Raw genomic sequence first — 12129 nt, forward strand, 5'->3', positions numbered from 1 at the left:
TAAATGTTGAGTATATCGTCCCATTCGAATATTGTTTTGGGAGGTTTCTCACATTCGTCCTACCGTGCGAAGGGCGTTCAATAAGTAACACAACATATTTTTTTCCGAAAACTGGTTGGTTTTATTCGGGTTTCCATTACACCACACTGCTCCCACTCTTTAGGCCATAAAATCCTATTTCTCAACGTAATCTCCGTTCAATGCGTCGGCCTTACGCCACCTTACTGGGAGGACGTGTATGCCAGCTTGGTATCACGCTTCTGGTCCACAAGGGAGCCAGCGTCTCAGTGACCTGCCCGTCATCCACATACTGCCTTCCGCGGGGTGCTTCGTTCATTAGGCCGAACAGATGGAAGTCGGAAGATGCAAGGTTAAGGTTGTAGGGTTGATAAGGAAGGTCTGCGCAACCTTGTTACGATGGTTATAGATGCCCTGCCCAACGATTCAACATGCTTTTTTCACTGCTAGGTCTCGGCAGACATTCTGCCAGCACCTATCAATATCTTCGATGCTCTGGTTTTCCACCTAAGGAAACTCAATGACAGCTCTCTGCTTGGAACGCATCTACGTTACGGACGCCGTTTTGAAGTCACCAGCTATCGAAACATCATCAAACTGTAGGGGCCGAAGCAGGATTATCCACGGTCTCCCACAAAAAATTCCGCATTTTTTTAACGGAAAGTATCCGAGAAAATAACTAATTGCATTACTTATTGAACGCCCCTCTTATGTTATTCCTGTACTACTCTTTTTCTAACCAACCACAGAAAATGTAGCTTAACACAATTTGTTCAATTTCAGTTAAGCCAGAAAATAGTGGAAAATAGAAATCATCTAAGTAATTCAATAAATCCATTAATGTGAACAAATATGAAGTTTTAATGGCAAACGAAGTATTATGGACAGCACCAAATTTGAATAAGCTTTTATCAGAGTTTCTTCCCCGTTACTCCAATATTAGAGGTACTGAAGTGGTATTTTTATTGATATCCATCAAGATTTTCTCAATTATTCTGACGGAAATGCCGTGTGGCTAGGGCCTCCCGTCGGGTAGACCGTTTGCCTGGTGCAAATCTTTTGAGTTGACGTCACTTCGGCGACTTGCTTGTCGATGGCAATGAAATGATGATGATAAGGACAACACAACATCCAGTCCCTGAGCGGAGAAAATCTCCGACCCAGCCGGAAATCGAACCCGGGCCGTTAGATATGACATTCCGTCGTGCTGACCACTCAGCTACCAGGGTTGGACATCATTCTGATTTTTCTGCCTTTAATATTTCTGGTTTTCAGTTTCAACCTAACAATATGGAAGTACAGTGAGGTGACAAAGTCATGGTATAGCGATACGCAAATATACAAATGGCGACAATATCATGTACAAAAGGCATAAAAGGGCAGTATAGTAGCGGAGCTGTCAATTGTACTCAGGTAATTCATGTGAAAAGTGTGCCACGTGACTACGGCCGTATGAAGGTAATTAACAGACTCTGAATCCGCAATGGTGTTAAGAGAGTACCGAGAGTACCTAATTTCAGGCATTACCTGTCACTACGGACAACGCACCGGCCAGCGGCATTCACTTAACAACCGAGAGCAGCGGTGTATGCGTAGAATGGTTCAAATGGCTCGGAGCACTATGGGACTTAACATCTTAGGTCATCAGTCCCCTAGAACTTAGAACTATTTAAACCTAACTAACCTAAGGACATCACACTCATCCATGCCCGAGGCAGGATTCGAACCTGCGACCGTAGCAGTCCCGCGGTTCCGGACTGCAGCGCCTAGAACCGCAAGACCACCGTGGCCGGCTGTATGCGTAGAGTTGTCATAGGTAACAGACAAGCAATACTGCGTGAAATGGTCGTAGAAATCAATGTGGGCCGTACGATGAACTTAGCCGTGAAGATAGTGCGGTGAAATGCGGCGTTAATGGGCTATGACAGCAGACGAAGGAACATTGCATCGGTCTTCTTAACAACACAGGCACTGCACTATCATATTTAAATTACATGCCATATATATGAAGACAAATTGGACCTAGAAACGACGACATATGGAAGCTTGCGTCTGCCCATGAGTAGTGGCCGAATAGCCAAACCGGTTAAAGCAACAGCTCGCGTAAATCGGGATATCCGAATTCGAGTCCCGCGCAAATTTTCATTGTCGTTATTCCCTTGGTGCAGCTGATTGTTGTTCGTATTCGCAACTACTAATAAATAAAATCGTTAAGTGTCTCATCACTCTACCCTCTCCACGAATCAACAGTGTAAAGACTGTTTTTTCTTCTCCCACGTACAGAAGAATGACAGATATGATACACTCTTGGCGGAGCACTTTCGTGAACTTCTCTGGTTTCAGGCGAGTCACAATATATATTTTTTAAGTTTTTGATTGGAGTCGTCAGTTCTGTTTTGAACAGTGCGATCACATTTAACGGATGTTTCTTGCATACGTAATAGAACGTAAGGAAGGAAATATCTTTCGTGGCGCAGTTACGGTATGCTACGCTGTAAAGGAATGATTAACGTCTTTCAACTCGGTGTTCGTTCCTTGTTCCGCTAGCGATTTATTGCACGTCTAATGATGCTGGCAGCTGGTTTTATCGGCATCAGTTGCACAATAGAGGTCAAAAGTAGGGATTACCACTTTCGTCGGTATCTGGAATTCTTCCGCAGGCGCCAGTACTTCGTCTATTGTTGAGAGTTTCTTAGAATTTTTACTACGAACCACAAACGGAATACACATTTGAAGACAGTGTGTTACACTGATTGATATATTAATAAAATTACTACGGCGGAAAGGATTAGTTTTCAGTAACATCATACGACATACTTTATTTAATGGTATTGTGTATGATGAATGTGAAAGAAAAAAAAAACTAAGGCACAGAGGCAGGGTTTGAATCCGTATCACTGTTGATGTAGCCCTGACTCTCGAAACATATTTGATGATACGAACGTACGGGGAACTTCAACCACCATTTTCTCTGAAACAAGGAGTCGTCTCATGAAAAGCCGCTAGCCGGATACACAGGAAAGGTCGCTCTACAACATATCTAAGATTCATCAATATCCGTCATTAACAAGTCTGATGGTTCCCTTGTAAGACAAAAAAATGTCGAATAGGGGGAAAGTCGTGCAATAGCAAATTTATGTACAGTGGTAGAAGAGAGTGTCACGAAGAGCATACTAAAAATCCACACCGGCTGGATGCCACCAGAGCGGTAGTGGGAGGGGGGCGTTTAAAAGTCACTTTTCTATATTTTTCTTGAATAATCCGAAAACCGCCGCTTCTCGCAAAAATGTGCCGCACTATCAAATTAAACTACATTAAATTTCCTGCAAAAAAGGCCCTATTCATTTTTACTCTATCACTAACATTGTCAGCGTTGCAGCGGATGGAAGAATCGCAGAATCTTAAGAATAATGTTCTAATGGTATTAAGGTATGAATTGTGTTCTGGGGCTGTAACAGGTTGGAAGGGGTGGGGGTGGACTGCAGGTCTCAAACTGAAGAGCTTGCAGGTGATTCTGATTTCTCATTCTGTCTACCCTAATACGTCACCGGAAGCATCTACAGGGTGTCTCACCAAGTTATACGGACCCTCCACAGTGCTCCTAATTAAGCATTAGTGACACAGTATGCAGACACTGCTGACATGCCGGGGGGGTGGTAGGGGGAGGGGGTTATTTCCCACAAAGAGCATTCACACTACATGGAATAAATATATAAGTTACTAATACAGTAATACTAACGCAAGAAACGCATATGGACAAAATAAACGTAAATCTCTGCACACTGTACTACACTGTTAGAGGGGAAATTGATTCTTAGTCATCTGTACGGCAGCTGTACCAGTCATCCGGGGAAGGCAACTTCCATCACACCGAGCGCTGCTGGCTTTGCGTTTTGCAGACAGCCTATACCTCCCCAGCATTTCCTGTCCAATTGTTTTATGTGAGTAGACAAAATAACTTCACTGAGCTCGTGTAAATATAGTGGAATTATTTTTCAGTTTATTTAATGAGTAGTTATTGCTACTTCTCAGGTGCGCTATAATGTAAGAAACTTCAACAGCTGTGACTTTCAGCTTTCTACCAGACTGAAGAGCCCGTCCCATACGCAGTATTCTGTCAATGTATATCCGACAATGCCAATTTCATTGCCTGCACTATCACTGGCTAGGATACTTTCCACAGCATATGGGTATGAAGCCTCAGTTCTCCGATACCTGAAGTGACTGAGAGGCTTAAATTTTCTCCATCAGCAGCAGAAATAGGATACCTAGGTGTTACGGAACTTCAGATATTTCAACATAAATCAAGCAATGCATAACAGCAGTTTACTGTGACAGACTCGAACACGATCAGTTCCATTCTATCAGACAAATTTGCACCCACGTTGGAAGATATATGCCCGATGTGTGTTAAGTGGATCCACTCAGCGCAGCCACTTCTACAAGTGCGAGCAATTCCTGAATGGAAGAGATTTATACAGTCCACCAGTACCTCTGTTAACGTTGAAGGAAATGCGGCAACTTACTGGTCATTCATTAATCACCACAGAGTGGCTACAACACAATTACGCGGCTTGAGAGTACGCTCTGAGCGACAGACAAAGTCCACATATGCCAATCTAATCTCATTCCCACTAGCGCTACAACGGTCACTGACAAAATCGCACCTACAAAGTATACATTTATCAGTCTTTGTTTATAGGAACCTATTTACACACGAGGTCACTTTACGCCTGCAAATAAGCATTCATTTAATAAACCAAATATAATTCCATTGTATAAACACAAGTCCAGTGATGTATTTCGTCTTCTCACGTAAGAGAACTGGACAGGAAATGCTGGGATGGAATGGTCTGTCTTTATGTTGAAAAACGAGCAACGCTCGTTGTAGAGGAAGCTGACTTTCCCATAGGTACGCTACACCTGGCGTACAGTATGTTTAAGAATTAATTTTTCTTCTAGCAGTGTAGAAAAGTGTACAGAGATTTATGTAGATTCCCTAATAATCGTATATATAGTGTTTTATCGTCGCTGCCTCATATTGCATATTTTTTTCTTTCCATAATGGGTAAGATGATTACTACTACTTTTCTAATCTACTAGGTGCGATCCTACGACTAAATGAATAGTTGTTTGTTTCATTTTAATTTTTTTCATTTTTATAGCATCGCCAGTGGCCTGGAACATCTCTCTTATCTCTTACCATACAGGGTGGTCCAGTGATAGTGACTGGGCCAAATATCTCACGAAATAAGCATCATACGAAAAAACTACAAAGAACGAAACTCGTCTAACTTGAAGGGGGAAGCCAGATGGCGCTATGGTTGGCCCGCTAGATGGCGCTGCAATAGGTCAAATGGATATCAACTGCGTTTTTTTAAATAGGAACCCCCATTTTTAATACATAATCGTGTAGTACGTAAAGAAATATGAATGTTTTAGTTGGATCACTTTTTTCGCTTTGTGACAGATGGCGCTGCAATAGTTACAAACGTATAAGTACGTGGTATCACGTATCATTTCGCCAGTGCGGACAGTGTTTGCTTCGTGATGCATTACCCGTGTTAAAATGGACCGTTTACCAATTGCGGAAAAGGTCGATATCGTGTTGATGTATGGCTATTGTGATCAAAATGCTCAACGGGCATGTGCTCTGTATGCTGCTCGGTATCCTGAACGACATCATCCAAGTGTCTGGACCGTTCGCCGGATAGTTACGTTATTTGAGGAAACAGGAAGTGTTCAGCCACATGTGAAACGTCAACCACGACCTGCAACAAATGATGATGCCCAAGTAGGTGTTTTAGCTGCTGTCGAGGCTAATACGCACATCAGTAGCAGGCAAACTGCGCGAGAATCGGGAATCTCAAAAACGTCGGTGTTGAGAATGCTACATCAACATCGATTGCACCCGTACCATATTTCTATGCACCAGGAATTTTATGGCGACGACTTTGAACGTCGTGTACAGTTCAGTCACTGGGCACAAGAGAAATTACGGGACGATGACAGATTTTTTGCACGCTTTCTATTTAGCGACGAAGCGTCATTCACCAACAGCAGTAACGTAAACCGGCATAATATGCACTATTGGGCAACGGAAAATCCACTATGGCTGCGACAAGTGGAACATCAGCGACCTTGGCGGGTTAATGTATGGTGCGGCATTATGGGAGGAAGGATAATTGGCACCCATTTCATCGATGGCAATCTAAATGGTGCAATGTATGCTGATTTCCTACGTAATGTTCTACCGATGTTACTACAAGATGTTTCACTGCATGACAGAATGTCAATGTACTTCCAACGTGATGGATGTCCGGCACATAACTCGCGTGCCGTTGAAGTGGTATTGAACAGCATATTTCATGACTGGTGGATTGGTCGTCGATGTACCATACCATGGCCTGCACGTTCACCGGATCTGACGTCCCGGGATTTTTTTCTATGGGGGAAGTTGAAGGATATTTGCTATCGTGATCCACCGACAACGCCTGACAACATGCGTCAGCGAGTTGTCAATGCATGTGCGAACATCACGGAAGGCGAACTACGGGTTCTTGAGAGGAATATTGTTACACGTATTGCCAAATGCATTGAGGTTGAAGGACATCATTTTGAGCATTTATTGCATTAATGTGGTATTTACAGGTAATCACGTTGTAACAGCATGCGTTCTCAGAAATGATAAGTTCACAAAGGTACATGTATCACATTGGAACAACCAAAATAAAATGTTCAAACGTACCTATGTTCTGTATTTTAATTTAACAAACCTACCTGTTACCAACTGTTCGTCTAAAATTGTGAGCCATATGTTTGTGACTATTACAGCGCCATCTATCACAAAGCGAAAATAGTGGTCCGACTAAAACATTCACATTTCTTTACGTGCTACACGCATATGTAATAAAATGGGCGTTCCTATTTTAAGAAAACGCAGTTGATATCCGTTTGACGTATGGCAGCGCCATCTAGCGGGCCAACCATAGCGCCATCTGGTTTCCCCCTTCAAGTTAGACAAGTTTCGTTCTCTGTAGTTTTTTCGTTTGACGCTTATTTCGTGAAATATTTGGCCCGGTCATGATCAATGGACCACCCTGTATGTACACTACCTGAACAAAAGTATCCGGTAATCTGTATGCAATTCAGATATATGTCACAAGACCTAGACCCGTCAATATCGAAAGATACGGGGAGTATTGTGTTGTTAACAGAGAATGAGTCACAGCAGAATGTGTCAATTGGGAGAATTCAGTGGCCTTGGACGTGCACAATTCATTAGATGTCACCAGAGTAACATATCCATCAGAGATATTTCAGGCCTTCTAAAATTTCCCAAGTGGACTGTTGGTGATGTGATTCCAAAGTGGAAACGGAGAGCTAAACTAAGACCAGGTAAACCTAATGTAATGACGGTCAGGAGCGTTTGACACTTGCGAGGGTGGTTGTAAAAAGCGCATAAAATCAGCGGAAGGGATCATTCATAAGTTTCAAAGTGCTACCAGCATTCCACGCAGCAAAATGAACGTAAAAGGAATGGGGATACGGTGGTTGAGGAGATCCTCATATTGCACACATTTCTACTGTCAGTGCTAAGCGACGCTGGAGGTAGTGTAAACAGCGATGCCATTGGGCAATGGATGACTGGAAATGATTGATTTGGAGCGAAGAATTACGCTATAAGCTGTGACAATCAGATGAAAGGGTTTCGGTTTGACAAATTACTGGAGAATTTTAGTTGCCATCATATGTAATGTCAAGTGTGAAGTACAGAGGAGGTAGTGTTACGGTATGTGGGTGCTTGCCGTGGTTAGGGATGTAAAGGATATGAACACTTGTTACAGCATTGGGTACTATGTACAATATAGAGGAGACGGTGACTGCTTCTATCAGTATGACAATGAAACATGTCAGAAAGCAGCATCTGGTTTGTGAACAGTAATATTCCTGACTTACTTGCTTAAAATCCCGACCTGAACCCAATGAAACACCTTTGAGATACGCTGAAACGTCGACATCGATCCAGACGCCAGCTTCCTAAGTTAATACTTGCTGTGCTTCGGCCGTTGAGGAAGACTGGGATGCTCTTCCTCAACAGACATTCACACACCGTACTGAAAGTGTATCAGCTTAGTTCAATCCACCGTAAAGGCGAAGGATGACTACAGCGCAAATAATATGCGTCTGGATGCCTTTCATCAGGCAGTATATGTATTAGATATGCGGTAAAACATCTTTAAACCTGTTCCTTTATCGCAGGTTAAATGTAAGATAACTTCTGGGCACATAATCTACTCGAAGTTTTTATTGTTTCTTATTAACACTTAGGCCTTTCTGTGCTCCTTTCCTCACACCTGTGCCACTGTTAAAATGCATTGAAATATCCTATACTATTTACGATGTAATATTATGGACCTTTTCGTGCACGTCTGACTAAAAAAAATGGTTCAAATGGCTCTGAGCACTATGGGACTCAACTGCTGTGGTCATCAGTCCCCTAGAACTTAGAACTACTTAAACCTAACCAACCTAACGACATCACACACATCCATGCCCGAGGCAGGATTCGAACCTGCTACCGGAGCAGTCGCACGGTCCCTGACTGCGCGCCTAGAACCGCGAGACCACCGCGGCCGGCCGTCTGACTAAATCCATGTTTTCGCTAGTATATCTTTTGAAACGTGTGTTAATCTGTCTACTATACTTCTAATAAGGGTAACTCCCCATCGCACCCCTTCAGACTTAGTGGTAAACGGTCCAGTCGATAGCTCGTCAAAAACTGAACGCAAATCATGCATGAAAACAGGGAGGTGTGCTGAATTGCGATAAAAGAAGAAAAATAGAAACAGTGAGTGATCCATGCTCAAGATGTGCAACATCAAGCGAATTCCCTTTCTCATGGCGTCGTGGTTGTGTTGTCACGATGTTGGACTGCAAAGCAGAGGATCTGTGTTCAAAAACTTCCTCGTTTCCCATATATTTTCACAACATTATGAGTTCCCGTCCGGTCACTGACGTATCTGTTCTCCTTCTGTAGCATTGGAATTGTCATACTATACATTGGTTATAGAATATGAGTCATGTGGTAAGAACATATAACCATCACAAGTAAATGTGGTGGATAGTGAGAGCAGGTGAGGCCCCGTAGACCCCTCACAGAAGTTAAAACAACAAATAAACGGGTGTGAAATATGTTACAACAAAGGGATCCAGGAGTCAGATCTTCCAAAACGGAACTTACGAGTCATAACATGTTGTACTTGTGTATAACAAATAGGATGCATGTACGTCTGGAGTTCCCTTCATTGCACCTCGCTGTTACAAAGGGACGTTACACCATGAGACAGACACAAATTTGAATACAGCGAACTGACACGTCAATGACTGGACCGTCTGTTCTTAATTCTGTGAAAAAAATATGGGGCATGAAGGAGATATGAACATGAATCTCACCTGGGGCAATCCGACACCGTGATCACATAACCACGACCCCGTGGCTACTCAAGCCCGCTCAATGTTGCACAGCTTGAGCTCGGATCGTTCATTGTTTCTATTTTGCTTCTTTTTTCGAAGTTCAGTACAAGTTCTTCATGTTTTCGTGCTTGATCTGTGTTCAGCTTCTGACAGACTATCCACTGGGCCAACATACCACTAAATCTGAGGGGGTGCGATGCGGAGTTTCCCTGTTCTACTGTCATCGTTCGTTTATGATATGACGGTGTGCAGTTCACTTTAGTCTGTATGCGTATGTGTGATAGGGCAGAGATTCAGGAGAAGGAAAGGAAAGTAATTGAAAGACATTGCTAACATTAGTTTTTGTCACAATCACCTTGGTTTGTGTGTATGTGTGTGTTTTTGCTGCAATACACATGAATTGCTAACACACACGAAAAACGTACGCATTGCGTAAACATTTCTATCGCCAAAAGAGCACGTGCGCATCTATTCCGACTACAGACTCAATAAAATGTAACTGAAGAGAACTTACTGACACACAACAAATTACCCATAGAAAACATTCAAGAAACAGTCCTAGCACTAAAAGCAATCACACATCAAAATTACGTAAATTTTCAGAATGAAAATTATTTACAAAACGATGATTTACCAATGGAATCACCGATATCAGGAACATTGGTACACTAATTAATGGACCATTTTGATAAAATAATCACAGAGAAAGAGTACAAAACTATCTGCTGGTACAGAAATGTGAACGATGTGACATGGCTAGTTTCACGTGCGTTGATTTAACTAGAAATAAAAGTGAATAGGGAATACAGTATACATCGAAAAGAAGTCGAAAAGTAAATCACTGAAAGTTCTGTATTCAGTACAAAATAATTTCAACAAAAAAAAAACTATGTGTGAGGAGAAGATACATTTTGCGTGCACAGTATCATTCTTTTTATGTTTTCTATCAGTCAGAAAATGCGCTGATCCCAACTGGTTGCAAGACGTCATACTACACTAATGATATCTCCGGTGGCCTCTGTTTATCAGTTTGTTTCAAGAGATTTAGCGTATACGTCTGTGTATATGAGTGCGTGCATAAGTATTTTATGGGTTGGAAGCTGGACCGAAAACTTCTTCAGTAGTCTTCTGAGAGTCTGAACATAAAATGCTCTGTGAAAATTTCCACTGACACACTTGGATTTAAACGTTTTTAGATTATTACTTACACAGAATTTTACTAAGGCACCACAGCACCGCATATTCATTTAGTTGTACTCATGTAAGAAACCAGGATTAACCAAAACAAATCCGGATCCTGGAAAATAACCATACATCGAAGTTTTCTTGTCTTTTTCGTCGTTAGGCCTCTTTTCATGTACGAACACAATGGATATGTTAGATTATGGTCACCACTTGGAAGAAAATATTTCATCTGCCTGTTAAAAACTTGTTCTGAAGAGAAAAAAATACTCATTTCCATACGCCAGTCCGCTATACATAAATATGTGAGAAAGCTTTCCCTAATTATTCATGTTCTTACTTGCGCAATACATACTACAGTTCTTCCAAAGGTGTAGAACGTATAAGCTGATGTAGAGGTAATAATCTAAATGTCATATAATAAAGGGAAATGATCTTATGATATCTGAATAACACTCAAGAGTACAACCCAAGAGTAACTTATAACCCCTAATTATTCCTGAAGGAATAATTTATGTATTGGGCATATGTTCTGCTGGCTTCTAGCACCAGTACCGGAATTCGATTTAGCTCTTGCTGTTTACAGCAATTTAATTTCATATAGTTTCTATACTTTCACCATCACTTTAATTTTTCATTGCTACTATATGAAATACAGATTGGTAACTTCGGTTTGTAACCTAGTAATATATCTTATTTCATAAAGGAACGTCAGTAGAATATAGTAATATAATGCAGTAGTAAAGAAAACGTTATCTGGGTTCTGGATACCTGAAAACATTCTACATTATCGATAAAAAGAATTAATCTGTAGTAAAGGCTATGGTGTGTCTCAATGTGGAAATGATAAGACAAAACATTTAGAAATTACTTTGTGAACTCTTTGACATCTGTATTCCACATAGCACTGCACTGCCCATTGTGTCTGTATCTTGTACCACGATAATATATCTTCTTTTATGTTCCATTCATCCAAGCCACGTCGACAGGAGAACTGAATTTAACAGATACATGAGTGAAACATTCATACACTGACGGAAGTGAAAGGTTTTATACGATGAAATCTTTGATTGCCTGATAATCCAATATTTCCACGTCTATGGGAAATGTCGATTAAATGTTCATCCCCATATTTGCCTATTTTCAGTCCATAAAACGTCACTCCTATAGGTGAGGAATGGCATGAGTGCTTGGAAGCTATGTGGTATGTCCAACGTTATTGGAACTTTGCACGTGGAGATTACAACACTGCATGCTCAAAGGGCGAGCATGTGTAGCTTCTCATCTTTCGGACTTCGAGAAAGGTCGAATCATTCGCACCAGGGACATAGGAACATCACACCAACAGATCATACAAACATTTGGGTGTAGTGCAATGACTGCAGAACGACTGGTAACGACATTATTCAGGACAAAAGTGTGGCAAGAAGCGCAGGCACGGGTCCCTCCAGG

The sequence above is a fragment of the Schistocerca piceifrons genome, chromosome X, assembly GCF_021461385.2.
Source record: "Schistocerca piceifrons isolate TAMUIC-IGC-003096 chromosome X, iqSchPice1.1, whole genome shotgun sequence".
In the NCBI taxonomy this organism is placed as follows: domain Eukaryota; kingdom Metazoa; phylum Arthropoda; class Insecta; order Orthoptera; family Acrididae; genus Schistocerca; species Schistocerca piceifrons.